This window comes from Myotis daubentonii, chromosome 11 (genome assembly GCF_963259705.1).
Source record: "Myotis daubentonii chromosome 11, mMyoDau2.1, whole genome shotgun sequence".
In the NCBI taxonomy this organism is placed as follows: Eukaryota; Metazoa; Chordata; class Mammalia; order Chiroptera; family Vespertilionidae; genus Myotis; species Myotis daubentonii.
This window is the reverse complement of record NC_081850.1, coordinates 5,238,755-5,256,839: the sequence shown is the minus strand read 5'-3', so window position 1 is coordinate 5,256,839 and position 18,085 is coordinate 5,238,755. Positions and strand designations below refer to the sequence as shown.

Genomic DNA, 18,085 nt, shown 5'->3' with positions numbered 1-18,085 from the left:
AAGGGTTTCTAGGATGGCTCCCAAACAGGCTGTATGTTAGGGCACAGGGCGGAGATGGGGCAGGCTGTGCGTGTGGGGTACGGGGGGAGAAGGGACAGGCTGTGCCTGTGGGGTACGGGGGGAGATGGGGCAGGCTGTGCGTGTGGGGCACGGGGGGAGATGGGGCAGGCTGTGCGTGTGGGGCACGGGGGGAGATGGGGCAGGCTGTGCGTGTGGGGCATGGGGGGGAGAAGGGACAGGCTGTGCCTGTGGGGTACGGGGGGAGATGGGGCAGGCTGTGCGTGTGGGGCACGGGGGGAGATGGGGCAGGCTGTGCGTGTGGGGCATGGGGGGGGGATGGGGCAGGTTGTGCCTGTGGGGCACAGGGGGGGGAGATGGGGCAGGCTGTGCCTGTGGGGCACGGGGGGAGATGGGGCAGGCTGTGCGTGTGGGGCATGGGGGGGAGATGGGGCAGGCTGTGCCTGTGGGGCACGGGGTGGAGGTGGGGCAGGCTGTGGGTGTGGGGCACGGGGGGGAGATGGGGCAGGCTGTGCGTGTGGGGCATGGGGGGGGGATGGGGCAGGTTGTGCCTGTGGGGCACGGGGGGGGAGATGGGGCAGGCTGTGCCTGTGGGGCACGGGGGGAGATGGGGCAGGCTGTGCGTGTGGGGCATGGGTGGGAGATGGGGCAGGCTGTGCGTGAGGGGTATGGGATGGAGGTGGGGCAGGCTGTGCGTGAGGGGCACGGGGTGGAGGTGGGGCAGGCTGTGCCTGTGGGGCACGGGGTGGAGGTGGGGCAGGCTGTGCCTGTGGGGCACGGGGTGGAGGTGGGGCAGGCTGTGCCTGTGGGGCACAGTGGGGGGAGATGGGGCAGGCTGTGCGTGAGGGGCACGGGGTGGAGGTGGGGCAGGCTGTGCCTGTGGGGTATGGGATGGAGGTGGGGCAGGCTGTGCCTGTGGGGCACGGGGTGGAGGTGGGGCAGGCTGTGCCTGTGGGGCATGGGATGGAGGTGGGGCAGGCTGTGCCTGTGGGGCACGGGGGGGAGATGGGGCAGGCTGTGCGTGTGAGGCATGGGAACTCCATGTACTTTCTGTTCAATTTCTCTGTGAATCTGAAACTGCTCTTTAAAATAAAGCTTATTTGGCCCTAGCTGGTGGCTCAGTTGGTTGGAGCATCGTCCTGTGCACCGAGTTTTCGGGTTCCACTCCTGGTCAGGGCACATCCCAACGTTGCAGGACACTCCCCGGCTGGGGTGCATGCAGGAGGCAACCAGTTGGTATTTCCCTCTCACACTGATGTTTCTCTTTTCTCCTGTCTCCCTTCCTCTAAGGCAGTGGTCAGCAAACTCATTAGTCAACAGAGCCAAATATCAACAGTACAACGATTGAAATTTCTTTTGAGAGCCACATTTTTTAAACTTAAACTATATAGGTAGGTACATTCAATTTTAAATTCACGGTTTTCGTCTTCCATTTTTCTTTGCTTCTTCTTTGTAGCCATGTCAAACAGGGCACCTAAAAAATGTTTCATTTTATAATAATAAAGCCACCAACACGAAAGAATTACAATTCTTAAATTGATGACAAAAATACCTGCAGGATTTGCAGCTGGTTAGAAAAATAGAGGTAACTTTATGCTTTGAGTAGGTACTTTTGTCACCCGCGCGCGACTTGCCGACGTGACTAGCACTAACCACTGCACATGAGACTGCCGACCGACTGGCTCCCTCAACTCGTGCATGAATCGCGTGCGCCTCCCCCGCGCTGCATACCCCGCGACCGCCTGCGCCTCGTCTCCCGTCGCCCGACCGAATGACACCCCCCACTTCCTCTAATGCCACTTCTTCAAATAGACTCACCCAGGCCGAAAACCGACTTCTGCGCAGGGGCCACGAAGTTTCAATCGCACTGTACGTGCGCGCCCGCACGTGGTATTTTGTGGAAGAGCCACACTCAAGGGGCCAAAGAGCCGCATGTGGCTCGTGAGCCGCGGTTTGCCGACCACGGACCTAGGTCAATAACGTATCCTCGGGAGAGGAAAGTAATAAATAAATAGACCGCTGGGAGAGTCCTTCCCGGCACTGAGCGGGTGCCGCCGCCCATGGGGGGGGTCGCGGGGGGGGGGCCCCGCTGCTTCCCTCCCCTCCGGCACCCACAGGAGCTGCCTCGTGGAGGAACCGGTCAGCCAGGGCCCATGTCGAGAACGAGTTCCCACTCGGGTCCCTGACAGCAGTCGCTCCTCTGGGGCAGGCCATGAACGGCGCTGCAGCCAGGCTTAAACCCAGACGTGGGCGATGGGGCCATCCCTCTCTGGAACCTGGCGCCCTCGACAGGGATTTATCTCCACTCTCTCCGAAAGCCCGTCAAACAACACTTTAAAGGACATAAGCCATAAGGGTGCCGGTGGGCGAGGATCTGGACAGAGCTGAGAAACTGGAGAGTAAACAGATGGGCATAACCAGCGCTGTGCTGGCAAACCTCAACCACCGGGTCCAAGGGTGGGTGGGGGAGGTGGGGGGTGTCCTGCTCTGCAGCGATGGCCATTTCTGGGTGTAAATGCTGCTTCCAGCTCCCGACATGACGCCACTGAGCAGCGGCAGGGCGAGACGCACGGCCGTGGACCGCGCAGTGTTCCCCCCACTACGACAGCATGTGAGACACAGGAAAGTGGGCGTGGGAGAACGCTGACGTTCACCTTTATTTTTAATAGTTTATTGAAGTTTACATAGTTTGGTTTTTGGTAACAGCTATGATCACCACTGTCGGTAATCAACTGAGTTTGTGGACCAGAGTGGAAACCAGAGTCTGAGGGGAGAGGTCGCAAAGAAACACAGCCCAGGGAAAGAAACGAGGGTTTAGGAGTTAACATTCTGCTTAAAGAAAGAAAATGCTTGTTGAAGGATTGGAGGGGAGTTTTCCAGAAGTTGGGCAACGCGACAGAGACGAAATCAGGGAGAGAAAATACAAGAAAGCTGGACCGGATCAGGAGACCCGCAGCTAACTGACAGGAGCTCCGGGAGAGAGAAGATAGGAGGATTTATCAGGAAAACGATAAAAACGTATCAAAACTGACTTACACGTAATAAAAGGAAAACGTCCAGAACACAGGGACACCAAAGCGCCAAGCAGCCCAGCGAGCGAGCGAAGCCCTCCTCCAGGCACGCCGTGAGGGGTGAGGACCCAGGAGGCAGGGCAGCGCGGAGAGCCGCGGAGAGCCCCGCCCCTGCAGCACCCTGCGAGCCGCGCTGCCAGCTGGGAGGCAGCAGTGCCTTTAAAGCCTGAGGGAGGAGGATTTCTCACCTAAAATTCTCCATCGAGACACTTATCAATCCTGTGAGTGCAGCACGAAACACGTATCAAACATGGAAGTTCTCAAAACTCCACTCCCCCTCACATTCGTTCTCAGAAAGCTACTCAAGGATCCGCTCCACCAACACCAGGGAGCTCTCCCAGGTCTTCCTGCGGGGGGGAGAAGAGCGGTGAAGGAGGCAGGGTGTGCGCATGGAGGATGGGCACAGGGAGGGAGGCCAGGCCCAGGTGCAGGAGCGTCACCCAGAGCCAGGGGCTTGTGTGAGGGACACGGGCGTACGGGTCTGGCAGAGTCTGGGGCGTGTTAGTAACCCAGAGAGACAATGAGGTGCACACACTCGACATGAAGCAGCCGCCGCCCCAGGGGAAGCAAGAAGTGGGATGCGGCAGGAAATGCAGTCAGCGTGCACTGCCCACGGCCCAGCTGTGACCAGCCCGACACGGCCCGTAACACACTCTGCGGCAACGCCATAGCGAGAGGACCCAACCCGCGCCTTCCGGCACTATGTCATCCAAAAGAGAACAGTCAGGAAGCAGCAGTATAAGCAGTTTGAAGGAAGATCCCCACATGGCTAAGCAGCTGCAGCTGGCCGCCTCGGGGACCAAGGGACAAGCCCGGAGGACACTCCCTTTTCTCATAAACGGTGTGAGAACGACTTCCCTTCAAAATCACGTGTCCTGCCCGGCCGGCGTGGCCCAGTGGTTGAGTGTTGACCTTGAACCAGGAGGTCACGGTTCAACTCCCGGTCAGGGCACATGCCCGGGCTGTGGGCTCGATCTCCAGTGTGGGACCTGCAGGAGGCAGTCATCAATGATTCTCTCTCTTCATTGATGATCTATCTCTTTCTCCCTCTCCCTTCCTCTCTGAAATCTATAAAAATAAATTTAAAAAATTTCCATTAAAAAGTCAAGTGTATTGACGGGTCTGATAAAAATTAACGGAATGGTTAAAGAAACCGGTGCTCAGCGTCCAGGCAGCCTGGGAGGCAGTGGCTCCGTGGGGCTGAAGCTGCAGAGGCGCCGCCCAGGACGGAGGCGCGGGTCTGCACAGCGTGCGGGCCCCACACTGGCAGGAACCGGACGACTTGCTCAACCACAGCTTCCCGGCAGGCAGAGCTGCCCCGGCAGACGCCCAGGGCGCTGGGTGGGGGCAGGGCTCTCCTGCCCCGTGCGCTGCCCAAACTGGTTTAGGAGAGAAGCGAACACGTTTTCCTTAGTCACCTTTAGCCTGGACCAACCCTGACACCGCCACTGGGACTGGCGCTCCCTCCCGAGGGCAGAGCCGCTCTCTCTGGGAAGCACGCAGGCTCCCAGCCCGCTCTGGGCCACGCTCGCCTCATCAGCAGAGGCCAGATTCCTGACGGCCTCCACCAGACCCCGCCTCTCATTCCCAAACGAGAACAGCAGAAGCAGGAGGGCCCCCACCACACAGACCCCTCCCGGCAAGAGCGCAGGTGGGGGGGGGGGGCTGCCTGGCTGCTGTATGACTTCGGAAGGGTTGGATTCTTTTATTTTCTGCCAAGAATGCATGGCTTTGTATAATTTTCAAACTGCCAAGCAAAGCACGGCCCACACCTCCATGCACACGCCACCGTGCACGGCTCCAGCAGCGCCGCTCCGTCGGAGGGGACGCGCCTTAGGCACTGAGCCTAGTACCCAGGTGGGAACAGCAGGAGGAAGTATGGGAGCTGCGTCAGGACTGGCATTCCGCCTTCCCGTGCGACGTCCGGCCTTTCATTCTGAGACGGGGCCCACCAGGAGGATAGGGTACACATGTCACTCCCATCACCAACACGGAACTGTACTGGCTCATGGGGAGGGCACGATCCCACTTTCCATGCCAGGAGAGCAGGAGCCATCACTGCCGGTCACATGGCAGCTTTCCACCAAAATGGCCTTGAATCCAGCCAGGGGCGGTGGCAGGGAAGACAGACGCACCCGGCAAACAGCAAGCAGCACGGGGAAGGGCTCGTTCACGAGATGGCATACATGCATGTCTGCGCGTACACATGTGTGTATCCATGTATATGTGTATCCATGCGCACCCGAGTGTCTGTGTGCATTTGTATAGGTATGACGTGTATACGAGCACCTGCACTTGCATGCACAGACGTGTACATTCATGTATGTGTAAATCTCTGTGTGCACGAGCATGTTTTGCATGTGTGCATATGTGTGGTCACGTGTGCCTGTGTGGGCATGCACATGTGCACGTGTGTCCACATGCATGTGTGGTATGCATGCACTCTGTTCTGATCAGCATAAAAATTGTGATGTGGTGTTGCATTCTTAGATGTGACCCGCGGACGGCAGGTGCCGTCTGGGTCTGTCCCACCCGCCTCATGCGGTGGCTTCCCTTCCTGGACCAGCTGTCTGGGACCGTGGGGGTGGGTCACAGAGGGGACACCACCCACGACCACACACGAAGCGTCAGTGCTCCTGTCAGCAGCTGGATGCCAGCCAATGCTAACAGCGTCCTCACCAGAATTCCCAGGGACCCGTGAGAGGGGATCTGGTGACAGTGGTGGACAGCTGCCTGGGCAGCCGAAAGGGCTTCTTGCCTATGGGCTTGAGACAAAAACAGGACGCTGAAGCCCTCCTCCCCTCCAGGCCACGTGGTGGGGACAGCAGAGGACACCACCTGCCCACCTCATCCCCTCCCAGCCAGGAGCAGAGTGAGACAGCCACCTAAGACCAGGCCCTCCCGAGGCCATGCCCAGCCTGTCCCCACACCATGCTCCCCCTCCCGCCCCAGCCCTGGCTATGGTGCTGACGTCACCTCCTCCAAGAAATGGCCTTGCCCCAGGAGCCAGGATGGGTTTCAGGAGCTCTGTGTCCGAGGCCCACACCACGAGTTGTTTTAACTGCAGTCTCCCTGAACAGAGCAGATCCTGGGAGCAGCACGCCAGCTGCGCGGGGGCGTGCCCAGCCCTGGAGGTGGGCTGGACCCACTCTGCAGAGAATCACCAGGACACGGTCCCGGGACACCTGCTCGCCTCCAGCCACCCCGAGGGACAAACAGGCCAGTCAGGACGCCGGGCACACCTCAACCTGGTCCCTCACCCCAATCTGGCACGTGTGAGCCGTGAGTGCTGAGGGGAGCTGGGAAGGGGACAGAGGGCAGCAGGTGAGGGACGGACACACACACTGACCACTCAACCCTGAATCGGCCAGCAGTGGTGACGGGCAGGCGCTGAGAAGGGCATAGCAGGGGGTTCCCCGGGGCAGCGGGACCCTCCTGGCCCGGTAAGCTAACAGGCGTGGCACGCAAGATTCAAAGACAAATGATCTGGGGAGAAAACAGGGAAAAACCCCGGGATCATAAATGCCGGGGCTGGGAATTCCTAGTTAATGCAGCGACCCACCAGCGGTCAGAAACCCTGGAGCGGCCCAGCACACCAGCCGGTAACAGAGGGCGTGTCTGTGACCAGCCACTGACCAGACAGCGCCAAGTGCCCAGACGTAAGGTGCATCTCGACCGCCCACCAAACTGGCACGGGCTGTGCCCCGCCTGCACGGCCAATACCCGGCCCTGATGACGGCCTGGCCCCGTGCGGCTTTCCTTTCGTTTTTACAAATTAAACTGGCACTTCTCGTTCCTCCACAACTGAAAACACATGGCTGACCACGTATTAACTGACCAAAATGAAAACCAATCGCAAACGACCCCAATCCAGGGGTGACCCTGAGGAACCTCTCCCGGCCCTGGATGGATGACCCCTCACAGACGACCCCTACGCTCCCCAAGAGAAGGTGGCCCATGTCAGGGCTTAGACCAGGGGCACAGCACAGGCTGGGAGCGCGTCCGAGGGAGAAAAAGCAGGCGACGCACGGAGGTCCAGGTGCCCAGCACCCACTGCCCTCTGGGCTCCACCTCAAGCCACCCCAGGCACGGCGGCCAGGTCAGCTTTTCGCCCCCGGAGCGCGCAGGGACCAACAACCAACCTGCTGCTGACTCTCGGGGAGGCTCCCATAGGTGTCAGCTCTGACAGACTGGATATAGATTGAGAAACAGATGATGTACCTGTGTCCTGTGGGAACTTGCCAGTCGTCTAGGAGGAAGTCTTCAGAAAGCGTTGCCCTGGGTGCCCTGGGAACAATGGGAAATGAGAACATTTAATCACTCAGATGGTCTGTCCACATAAACTCAGCATCCGTTCTGAAACACCACTAGAAAGAAAACTGTGATTTTTTTTAACTTCTGGACCCTCTGGCAGCTGACTCGGACCCAGGATCAGGGTGGCATTCGTGCACTTGTGCAAACAGGAGGGACTGAGTGTGCAATCGCTCTCCCACAAACAAAGGACACGTGAGTCGGCTGGTCACCCAGGTAGAGGAGCTGGTCCCCCATGGCTGACAGCCACCACTCCACGATGAGCCACGGTCACCGTCATTCATCAGAAAAGGAATCAATCCCTGACCTGTCTACTGGCTGCAGAGCCGGCCACAGCTCTCCCCTTCCTTGAAGCCGAAAGGCGGGAGGCAACGCAGGAGAAAGCAAAGACACGGACACAGCATTTACAGTCATCAAGGAGATGACTTCCTGAAGAGCCTGCTGTTCCCACCCTCCTGCTGTGCTGCTGTCTGTGAACGGGAAGGTCTCGCACTGTGCAGCGAGTTTCGGTGGTGTTTGTCCCCGAGCCCGTGCAGGGTCCGACACCCGGCGGCCGGTGAAACTGGTCTGACCCCTCGATGGCAGCAAACGATCCCACAGATTTTTAAACTTCAGAATCAAACTCCAGCGTTTTTTGTAGTTGGAGCATAGTTTTCCTTTGCCTGAAGAGCTTATCCAGTGGTTCTCAACCTTCCTAATGCCGCGACCCTTTAATACAGTTCCTCATGTTGTGGTGACCGCCAATTTCATTGTTACAAATTGAACATAATTAAAGCATAGTGATTAATCACAAAAACAATATGTAATTATATATGTGTTTTCCGATGGTCTTAGGCGACCCCTGTGAAAGGGTCGTTCCACCCCAAAGGGGTCGCGACCCACAGGTTGAGAACCGCTGGCTTATACGATTCTTGCCATTTCTCCAAAGACAAGTGAGAAGTCTGGGGGGAGGGCTCCCCAGGAGCACGCTGGTGCCCCTTCTTTCCCTCCCAGCCCCGAGGAGTGGGACCAAACACGCTCACCAGCTTACACCCCACTCTTACACGTCCACCCACAGCACACAATTTCCAGGGTCACCCGGGGCCCGACATGCTCCCCGAATCCTGAGCAAACACCTCGAGTTAGCAAATGAGACCCCACAGCGCCAGGTGGAAATGGGTCGGACCCGTCAGGACCCGTCCGGCCTCCCTGCAGGGCGGCTGCCCCTGACGGACGCGTCAGCAGAAGCAGCCTGGACCCGGGCAGGCAGGGAGCCGCCGGGACAAGGCCACGCCACGCAGCTCACGGGAGCCGTCTTCTATTTAAACGCCGGGGAGGCGCTGGCTTAGCGGACGGACACGTGGGAACCTGAGAAACCGTGGCGTTTTCCTGTCCCACAGGCCGGTGTGGCCCGGCAGCCACCTGGAGACGGCCAGAAACGCTTATGGGAAAAGGGTGACTCATGCACAGAGAAGAGGTGGAGATAAGCAACACGGATACCCAGAATTATAGAGAAAAAGTCTCTTCTGAAAGTTCAGCAAGCCTTTGCCGTTTTAATAAGTAAAAGCCCACACTGCTTGCTCTGTGGTTGGACAAGCACGCATCCTAGTCACCACAACTTCACGGAGATGAACACCCGGCGACAGGTTAGGGGTCTGTACTCTCAACCTCACTCCGAGCACCGGCCCGGCACCCTCGTGTCCTCCTTCGAGCAAGTCCCCGTCCCTCCCCTGGCCAGGCAGCTCTGGCCCCGTGGTTCCCGGGTAAAAATACACACTTCCGGCCTCAGCCGACCACGGAGGCCTCGGGGCCCCATTGTCTGCAGCCTTCATCGCCACAATTCTTCCTCTTCCTCAAGGTAACAATTAGTTATCACCGCCCTAGAGACTGCGAAGCACCCATTCCTCATGCACCCACTACCACGGAGGAGTCTCCGCTAGGCTTTTCCTAACTGCTTATCATGGCATCTAGAAAGGAATGCAGGGGGCCATTTGTAAAATAAAGGAATGAAATTAAATCAGAAAAGAAGTATTTCCCTCTTGGGCCCGAGAAACACGCCCATGCCTGGCGGCCACCCCTGACGACAGCACAGGCCTGGGTGAAGTGGGCCTTTGCCTATGGGCATCTTGCCCGAGTTCTGCAGCGGTGACCTCCCCTTCTGAGGGCCCCTTACCCCAGCAGCAGCCAGGTCTTCGCTTTAGCAGGAGAGAAGGCACAGGTGGGATGGGGCCAGAGCATGGGGCTCTGCGGTGGGAATGACCTGGGTTATGGGCCTGGCTTCCATTGGCCAGCTGTGTGTCCTTGGGGAAGTTCCTGGGCCTCTCTGTGCTAATTTCCTTATCAAGAAAGTGGGCATAATAACAGTGCCCATGACACCTGGAGCCCAGGAAGGAAGCCAGCACCTGCTGCCGACCGAGGCAGGGGGCTGGGCGGGACCTTTTTAACTGTGTGAGTTCCTGCAAGTCTGCGTGTGACGCCATCCGTGTGTCCAAGGCTCCCACGCATGACTTCATGGCTGCATGATGTTCCTATTAAACTTGACCATGTTGGAATTCAGATCCCTGCCAATTTACAATGTAAAATTCATGTTGAAGACGGATTTTAACCACCGCAAAACAACCAAGCAGCTTTCAATCTAGAATGCAGAGCCTAATGCAGAGGCCCCGGGTCACCCAAGGACGCCGCGGACGGTGGGAGGCTCTGTCCTTGGGGACAGGCTCAGCACCCTGACTCGTCCCAGTGACAGCTCTGCTCCCTTCTGCTGGGGTTTGTCCTACAACTTCCAGGACTATGTTCACGTAACCACCTTCTAAGTTTTTCTAGTTAGTTGGGCTGTTTTTGAAAAGGCACACACATATGTTGTCTGCTATAAAGCACAATCCAGTCACGTAGCACGAACACATTCTATACTTATTTCAAGTCAATTCAATGCTCTAGTTCAGTTTGTTTATTCTCCCCCTAACAGGGGAGGCAGCAAAGTGTCCTGGCCAGATGTGGGCTCTGAGGCCAGCCTGCCCTGGCTCAGGTCCGGGGCTGCCCCTTCCTAGCGGTGTAACCTAGAACAGGTCACTGCTCCTTCACCACCCCCAACTACTCCCCCAGCCCCCCACCTCTCTCAGCTACTCCACCTCCCCCAGCTACTCCCTGAGCCCTTCATCCTCCTCCAACTATTCCCTCTGCCCCTCTACCTCTCAGACCCCGTATTCCCTCAGCTACTCCGCCTCTCTAGCTACTCCCTCAGCCCCCAGGTATTCTACCTCCTGAACCACTCCCTTAACCCCCACCACCTTTCTAAGCTATTCCACCTCCCCAGCCCCTCCCTCGGCCCCTCCACCCCCGGGGAAAGCGCTGTGTGACTAAGTCCACGTGCTACAGAAGGGACTTATGCCATGGTGTTGGGTAACAGCCACACGCCACGGCACCGTGCCCTCGTGACAGATGTGACACTCCCCGGTGCAGAAAGAGGTCTGACCAGAATCTCAAGGCCCCACGGGCCACATCCCAACAGAAACTAGCGGAGGAGGGGAAGGAGCGGGCTTTCTTAGGCACCTGCCCTTCAGGGCCCAGATGAGACAGGGTTCAGGGGCTGCTGTCAAGTAGAAAGAGACTCACAGGACCAGTCAGAGCCACGTCCCGGCTGAGACTCGCCTCCAGGGTCTTGCAGTGGCCTGCAGGCCGCCTGGGCTCTGGGGCTGGGCGTTGGTGAGCAGCGTAGGAACCACTCCCTGTGGCTTGTCTCCATGGCGCTTCCCGCTGATGGGCCTGGTGCCCCAGCAGCCCCACTTCCTTCCCCAGAAACTCGAGGCAGACAGGAGGGATGCCTGGGCCCCACTGCAGGCGCTTCAGAAACGGTGGCTCCTTCCTCCTTCTATTTGCCAGGTGGTGACGGCGGCGTCTGGTCTGCCCAGAACCATCTGGAAGCCGGGGCTGGTTCAGGACTGCACTCGGCCGCCTGTGGCAGCATCCTGCACCCCAGCTGCTCACGGCTCCTCCCAGTGGCCACAGCTGGGGGCTGGGGGACAGTGTGTGCAGTGCCACCAGGAACCAGCCTCCTCCTGCCTTTCTTGGCCCCCAGACCCAGCCCGGCTGTGGAGGGACGAGGGAGGCCCCCCACTGCAGCTGGAGGGACCGTGGAGCCTCGACAAGCCCAGGCCAGAGTCAGGATTTTTTTAAAGTCCCCAAACCACAAAATACCACTCTCTTTGCCTTCGTCTCCAGTAATTCCTTACAACTACACAGCAGGGGTGCAGAGTCGGGCCAGCTCAGCCGCAGGGCGACATCCACCCCGGTCAGCAGGGCCCGAGCCAGCACCAGCCTCCCGGGACGTGGCCAGGAGAACCCGCACGCCAGGCCCCAGGTCACCTCCCTCCTGGCAAGACCAAGAATGTCCCCAGCTCAGATGATGGTAGACTTCTGACTGCCACTGTCTTGTGCGCATGCTACCCGCACAAAACTTTTCTCGGTTCCCGGCGTCCACATCCTCCAAAATGACCTCCAGGAGCCGCTCAGCCCCCGGTGCTGACTGGGCACCTTGCAGCCCAGACTGCTGCCTCTGAACCAAGGCCAAACCGCAGCAGCCCACACCCACCCACGGAGGGCCTTTCCCTCGGACCATATGGCAGGACGAGGTCGAGACGGAACTGGGGGTGCCATTTCCTGCCAGGGCACTTCCCTATGCTCCTCGCGGTCACCAGCTCAGGATGGGGCCACCCCGCTGTCTCGGCTTCCCTCAGGGCCCCACGCTCAGTGCCAACCAAGGCTGCCCAGTCACGTCCCTGCTGAGGACCCCCGAGCCCCGCATGCTGGTACAGGAAGGGACATGGCGGGTCTACAGTGTGGGCATGGCCGTACCTGAGGCCGTCCAGGTGGGCGCTGGGCCGCAGGGGACAGACGGAGTCTTCGGCCAGGCACCGGTGCACATGTCGCTCAGCAGCCCTCGGAACCCCTGCAGCCCTAGTGCCTTCATTTCAGACAGGAAGAAACTGAGGCAAAGACAGCTCCCAGCCCTGTCTGCCCTCCATCTCCACCTCCTCCAGGACGCGCTCCCCCGGCACTGGGACCCCAGCCTGCACTGGGGCCCTGACAGCACCCAGAAGAGCAGAAAACGAGATCGGCCCGGGCCCACCGGGGGTGACCAGGAAAAGCAGGATGCTGTCCTTGTCTGACCTTGCCAGTGCTCACGCCTCTCGCCCGCTCATGCATCCCTCCACGTCCCTGCCTGACCACCAGAAGCTCCGGGTCTGGAAGCCGATCTGCAGCCAGGGGGTCGGGGGGAGGACATGCAGGGACCCCGGGTGCAAGTCTCCCTGCCTCAGGCCCAGGAAGCACCCACAGCCAGGGCACACCCAGCCCCTTCGAGACAACGACCAGGCACCTGGCCACCTGACCGGGACTGGAGGAAGTCCTCCACCCACTAGGAGGCCCCCCCCCCCCCCCGCCAACCCCTGCCTCTCTGGTTCCTGTAGTCTTAGCCTCACTCAGCCCTGTGAGCTCCAGGGAGATAATCTAGGGAGCACGGACTTCCCATCACTGGACACATGTAGGGAGCACAGCCTTCCCGTCACTGGGCACATGTAGGGAGCACAGCCTTCCCGTCACTGGACACGTGTAGGGAGCACAGCCTTCCCGTCACTGGACACATGTAGGGAGCACAGCCTTTCCATCACTGGGCACATGTAGGGAGCACAGCTTTCCCGTCACTGGACACATGTAGGGAGCACAGCCTTACCGTCACTGGACACATGTAGGGAGCACGGCCTTCCCATCACTGGGCACATGTAGGGAGCACAGCCTTCCCATCACTGGACACATGTAGGGAGCACGGCCTTCCCATCACTGGGCACATGTAGGGAGCACAGCCTTTCCATCACTGGACACATGTAGGGAGCACAGCCTTTCCATCACTGGACACATGTAGGGAGCACGGCCTTCCCATCACTGGGCCATCTAGGGAGCACGGCCTTCCCATCACTGGGCACATGTAGGGAGCACAGCCTTCCCATCACTGGGCACATGTAGGGAGCACAGCCTTCCCGTCACTGGACACATGTAGGGAGCACAGCCTTACCGTCACTGGGCACATGTAGGGAGCATGGCCTTCCCATCACTGGACACATGTAGGGAGCACAGCCTTCCCGTCACTGGGCCATCTAGGGAGCACAGCCTTCCCGTCACTGGACACATGTAGGGAGCACGGCCTTCCCATCACTGGACACATGTAGGGAGCACGGCCTTCCCATCACTGGGCACATGTAGGGAGCACGGCCTTCCCATCACTGGACACATGTAGGGAGCACAGCCTTCCCATCACTGGACACATGTAGGGAGCACAGCCTTCCCATCACTGGACACATGTAGGGAGCACAGCCTTCCTGTCACTGGGCCATCTAGGGAGCACAGCCTTCCCGTCACTGTAGCAAGAGCCTCCGGGGTGGGAAGAAGAGTGAGTCAGGTCACCCAAGGGCACCAGGGATGTGCTGACTCCTCACAGAGACTCTTGTAGCAACTCGATGATGCAGGAACCATTCATCATCATCTCCACTTCCCAGACAAGAACACCAAGGCTTAGAAACTTCCAGAAGTCACACCAGCAGAGGAGCTAGTGTCCAAAACCCAATGTCTGACCAGGGCCTGCCCCCAGCTCCTTGGGGCTGGGGAGCTGTCCTAGTATTTGCCTTCCTATGTGGGGACCCGGACCGAGGGGACCACCAAGTAGGTGAACACATTGGGGTCTCACTAAGCTCACTGCACCCAGTTTCTTATCACATTCTCCAACCTGCTCCAGGTGAGCCCCGCGGGGACCTTATGGAGGACGGACACGTCCCCCGGGGAAGTCTGGGAGGGCCGCTGCCGGATGAACACAGCATCGCCAAGCAGGCCAGTCACGACTGCACTCTACTCATTTTCCTGCCAGCGTAAAACAAAGCATAGAAACGAAAGAATCCGCAGGAAGCGAAGGGCACAGGTGAGAGGAGGCCCGGCCTCAGGGCCGAGCGCAGGCCTCCCCGCTTCCACGCGAAGTGCGGCTCCTCGGACGGGTAAACTGACTCCGTAAATGACGGCGAGGCCTCACCAAACACTCCCGCGGCAGCACCTGCCTGGCGTTTCCCAAGGCGCTGCTTCACGCTGACCGGCGGTGGGGGAGGGGCCTGCTCACGCCAGCTGCTAGGACAGGCTTCACAAATGGCAGAAGGTTCTAGAAACATCTAGCCACAGGGAGGGCGACTACTCGGAGGCAAGGACAGACACCACAAAACCTCAGAACCGGCATGTTTCTGCAATGCTCTCAGCTTGCAAACAGGACTCGAAGCCCCTGGGCCAGCTGCCAGCTCACCGGGGCCTCTCTCATGCTCATTCTCCCGTGTGGACGCTCAGTCTCCCGCCGGACACAACGACTACCACCAGCAGGAAGCCCCGCCTGGCCAGCGGCAGGGCCAGTGAACCCCATCTTCCCAGACGGAGGAAAAGGCCCGCGGAAGCGGCTGCTCCCGGTGAGGGGGAGGGCGGAGGTGCCGGGGAGGGTGGAGAACAGCGGGCCTTCTGGAAGAGCCTGACCAGCCGGCCGCTGTTTGCTCGGCTCAGCAACCCTGCAGGTTCAGAGAGAAGTCGGCCCAGGAATGTTTATCTCCACGTTGCCTAACAGCCTAACAACAGAGACGTGCCATCGAGGTGTGCGCCCTGGGAGCTGCCTGGAGAAACAATGTTAGGGCACAGCCACCCAGTGACTGCCTCCTGACGCACAGCATGTTATTAAATGCAAGGAGACGACAAAGGGGCCCTTAAATGGAAGCTTATTCAGGTAAAACATGTCAGGACCACTCACGCCAGAAGGGCCGCGGTGGCACACGCTCCGAGCACCCGGCACTCACCTGGACTCCTGCGCCTGCTTTCCCAGGTGAGCTCTCAGTGCACCCGAGTGGGGCCCGCCTGGCAGAGGCAGAAGAGGGGCACCAGGTGAGCAGTGCTCAGTGCCGGGAGGGCTTCGGGGCACCTTAAACATCCTCTTTGGACACTCCTGTGTCCTCTGATGCCTTCACATTAGAAAATGCGTTTTTCAGTTTTTTCCTTTTCTTTCCCTCCCAGTATTTTCCTTACAAAACAATCACGTTGTCCCCAAATATCAGCGGTTTCCCCAGATTCTCGTTTGGGACTTCTCGATCCCCCCAGGCCACCCCACAACGAAGGGGAAGGTAGCCCGGGTCCCCCCAGGACACGTTCCGGTCCTCCCGTCCCTCAGCCCGGCCAGGCCCCGCACTTTCAGATCCCCAGCAAGGTTCTGGTTTCATGTCCTCACCCTGCGGGGTCCCCTCCTTCACCCCACGCCTGTGCCGCCTACCCTGTCAAGGTCTAACCCAAGAGAGACACCAATCAGATAGGACGCCAGGCCCCTGGCCCGGGGCCAGCTCCTCAACCCTCTGCCCTCCGCTTCCGAGCTGTACGACTGAGCCGACCTCAGAGTGTGGGCTGTTTCTGACACCACTCAGCGATGGCCCAGTGAGGAATATTACTAAAGTCTGCCACAGAACGGCCTGAGCCGCGAAGAGCCCTCCACTAGTTCGTTACAAACCACCCGTCAAGTTCCACATTTTGCTTTTTCTACAATGACTTTCCCTGAAGAAACTGATCAGAGAGGGACCGAGACTGGGGGACCAGAGAGGGTCCTGGGCACCTGATGAAATCACCTCGTCTCCGCACCCCTGGTGGCGCTGGTCTTGCCCCGACTCTCACTTCTGGCCCTAAACAACGTCCCCCGCAGCACGGCACCTGCTCCCCGCGGGCATCAGCACAGGCGCCGCTGCTGCGAACCCCGGCTCAGGCAGCAGCCTAACGCCCTTATCTGAAGCGGGAGGACTAGGAGGTTTGTCGACTGCACCACTAGGAAAGCCAAGGCCAGGCCAGGCCTCCCCGCGGAGCACCAGGACACGCTCCGGTTCCCCGCCACTCTGCACCCATCACCCCCAACGCCTGGGGAGCGAGGCCCACGACAGGGACAGTGGGAGCAGTGTCCACGCTGCCAGCCACCCCACACCTGCATGCGATCAGGAATCACTTTACTGATTTAACTCTGGAACATTTAGTCAACAAGGTGCTGACCCTTGGAGAACAGACCTCACTGCCCTCCCCAGTCTTGCAGGTGGTGCCACTGATTGCCAAGCGTTTAGTGCCCAGAGTACGAGCCTCTGAAGAGATGAAGCTGTTACTGAGGGCCCGGTGCAGAGCGGACCCGACAGCCCGGCGCAGGTACAGCTCCGGCCCCACCCCGGTTTCCCCCCCCTCCAGCCGCAGCTGCGGCCGCCGTGCCGGCCCCACCGAGACACTGCAGTCACTGGGAGGAAGCCCAGGGCTGGTCAGCCAGGACCCAGGTGCAAAATGCCCTCAGGCTCTGTGCAGACCACACAGAATCAGGGTGGCACCAGCAGGGAGCAGTCAACGCCGGCGCCTGGAGAGCCAGGACGGGCCCCCAGCGGGACAACCAGACCTGAGGGAGGCCCTGAAGCACGAAGACCCGCGCGCATGGCTGCCCAGCGCTCTTTCCTGATGACACAGTAAGAGGAACAGACAAGAGAAAGACAGGTGAACCTGGAAGCACAAAGCCTGCAAATTTCACCCCCAAACCATACCAACTGCACCCTGAAGACCGCGGCCCCCAGGGCATCCCATGCACGGGTGTGTCCTGCTCCCACCAGCTCGGCTCTGCCCATCCCCCCAGGGCTGAGCAGAAAGAGGGCCGGCTGGGCTCTGCCCCTCACCTCACACCGAGCCTGAGCACAGCGAGGCCGCCCTCCGCTGCCCTGCTCCTGCCTGTGGGCTCCCCGGGGCTCCGTCCCCACGCTCGCAGCTCCGCCTCCCTCGGCAGGTCTTGGTCTCCCAGGGACGGTTCCTTCCCACAAGGAGCCACGGTGCCGGGGTGAAGACGGGGGTTCACGTCCTGCTCAGAGGAGTGAAGGACCCCAGGGAACAGTGGGGCTGGCCCACCTCTACCAGCCTCCCTGCCGCTTCCAGGGCCTGAGCCCCTCCTGGGAGCCCCGAGCTGCCTCCCAGGCAGGAGCTGGAAAACAGCCACCGCAGAGCTCATGACAAGCACTGCCGGCCCACCCCCCGAGAGGACGTGACACGAGGCTGACAGATGCAGATACAGAGGACTTCACACATGTGCACACATGAACACATCACACACATGCACATACAGCCATGCACAAATCCAACACACACCACACACGCGTACATCACACGTGCATATGAACACAATGCACACGTACATGACAGCATGCACACACATAGCACATGCAAGCACACATCACATGTGCACAAACACATCACACACATGCATAACTAAAACACATCACACACATGCATATGTATAGCAGACATACACAAACACCCCCCATACGCACACATACACCACAGTGCATACATCACCCCCACACACACATGCACACGTACATGTCACTGTACTCACACACCCACACATGCATGCATACACCACACATGCACACACATGCACAGAGGCCAAAGAACTGGTAAGAGTGGAGGCAGGAGTGGCCGAGCCCCGGGGCGCCTGCCCGCTGCCTCACGTAGGGACCGTGAAGGCCGCATGGGCAACAGGGCCGAGGTCGCCATGGAGAGCCAGAGGGAAGCCACACACCGGGCCTCCTGACGCTTTCTCAACCTGAATGGTCCCGGGGGATCCGCACCCTGACCCTCCC

General features: G+C 59.5%; 1 protein-coding gene across 4 annotated transcripts in view; it reads right to left on the bottom strand.

Moving 5' to 3' along the window:
- The window catches only part of SEMA4D (semaphorin 4D), a 105,058-nt gene that overhangs the window by 35,350 nt on the left and 51,623 nt on the right, over positions 1–18,085 (bottom strand). For 3 of the 4 annotated variants that reach the window (XM_059656346.1, XM_059656347.1, XM_059656343.1), the window contains exon 2: positions 7,311–7,367. The exons of the other annotated variant lie outside the window; for it this stretch is intronic. The gene's annotated coding sequence lies outside the window, so the exon portion shown is untranslated. The remainder of the gene's footprint in view (positions 1–7,310; positions 7,368–18,085) is intronic. 4 annotated transcript variants of the gene reach the window in all.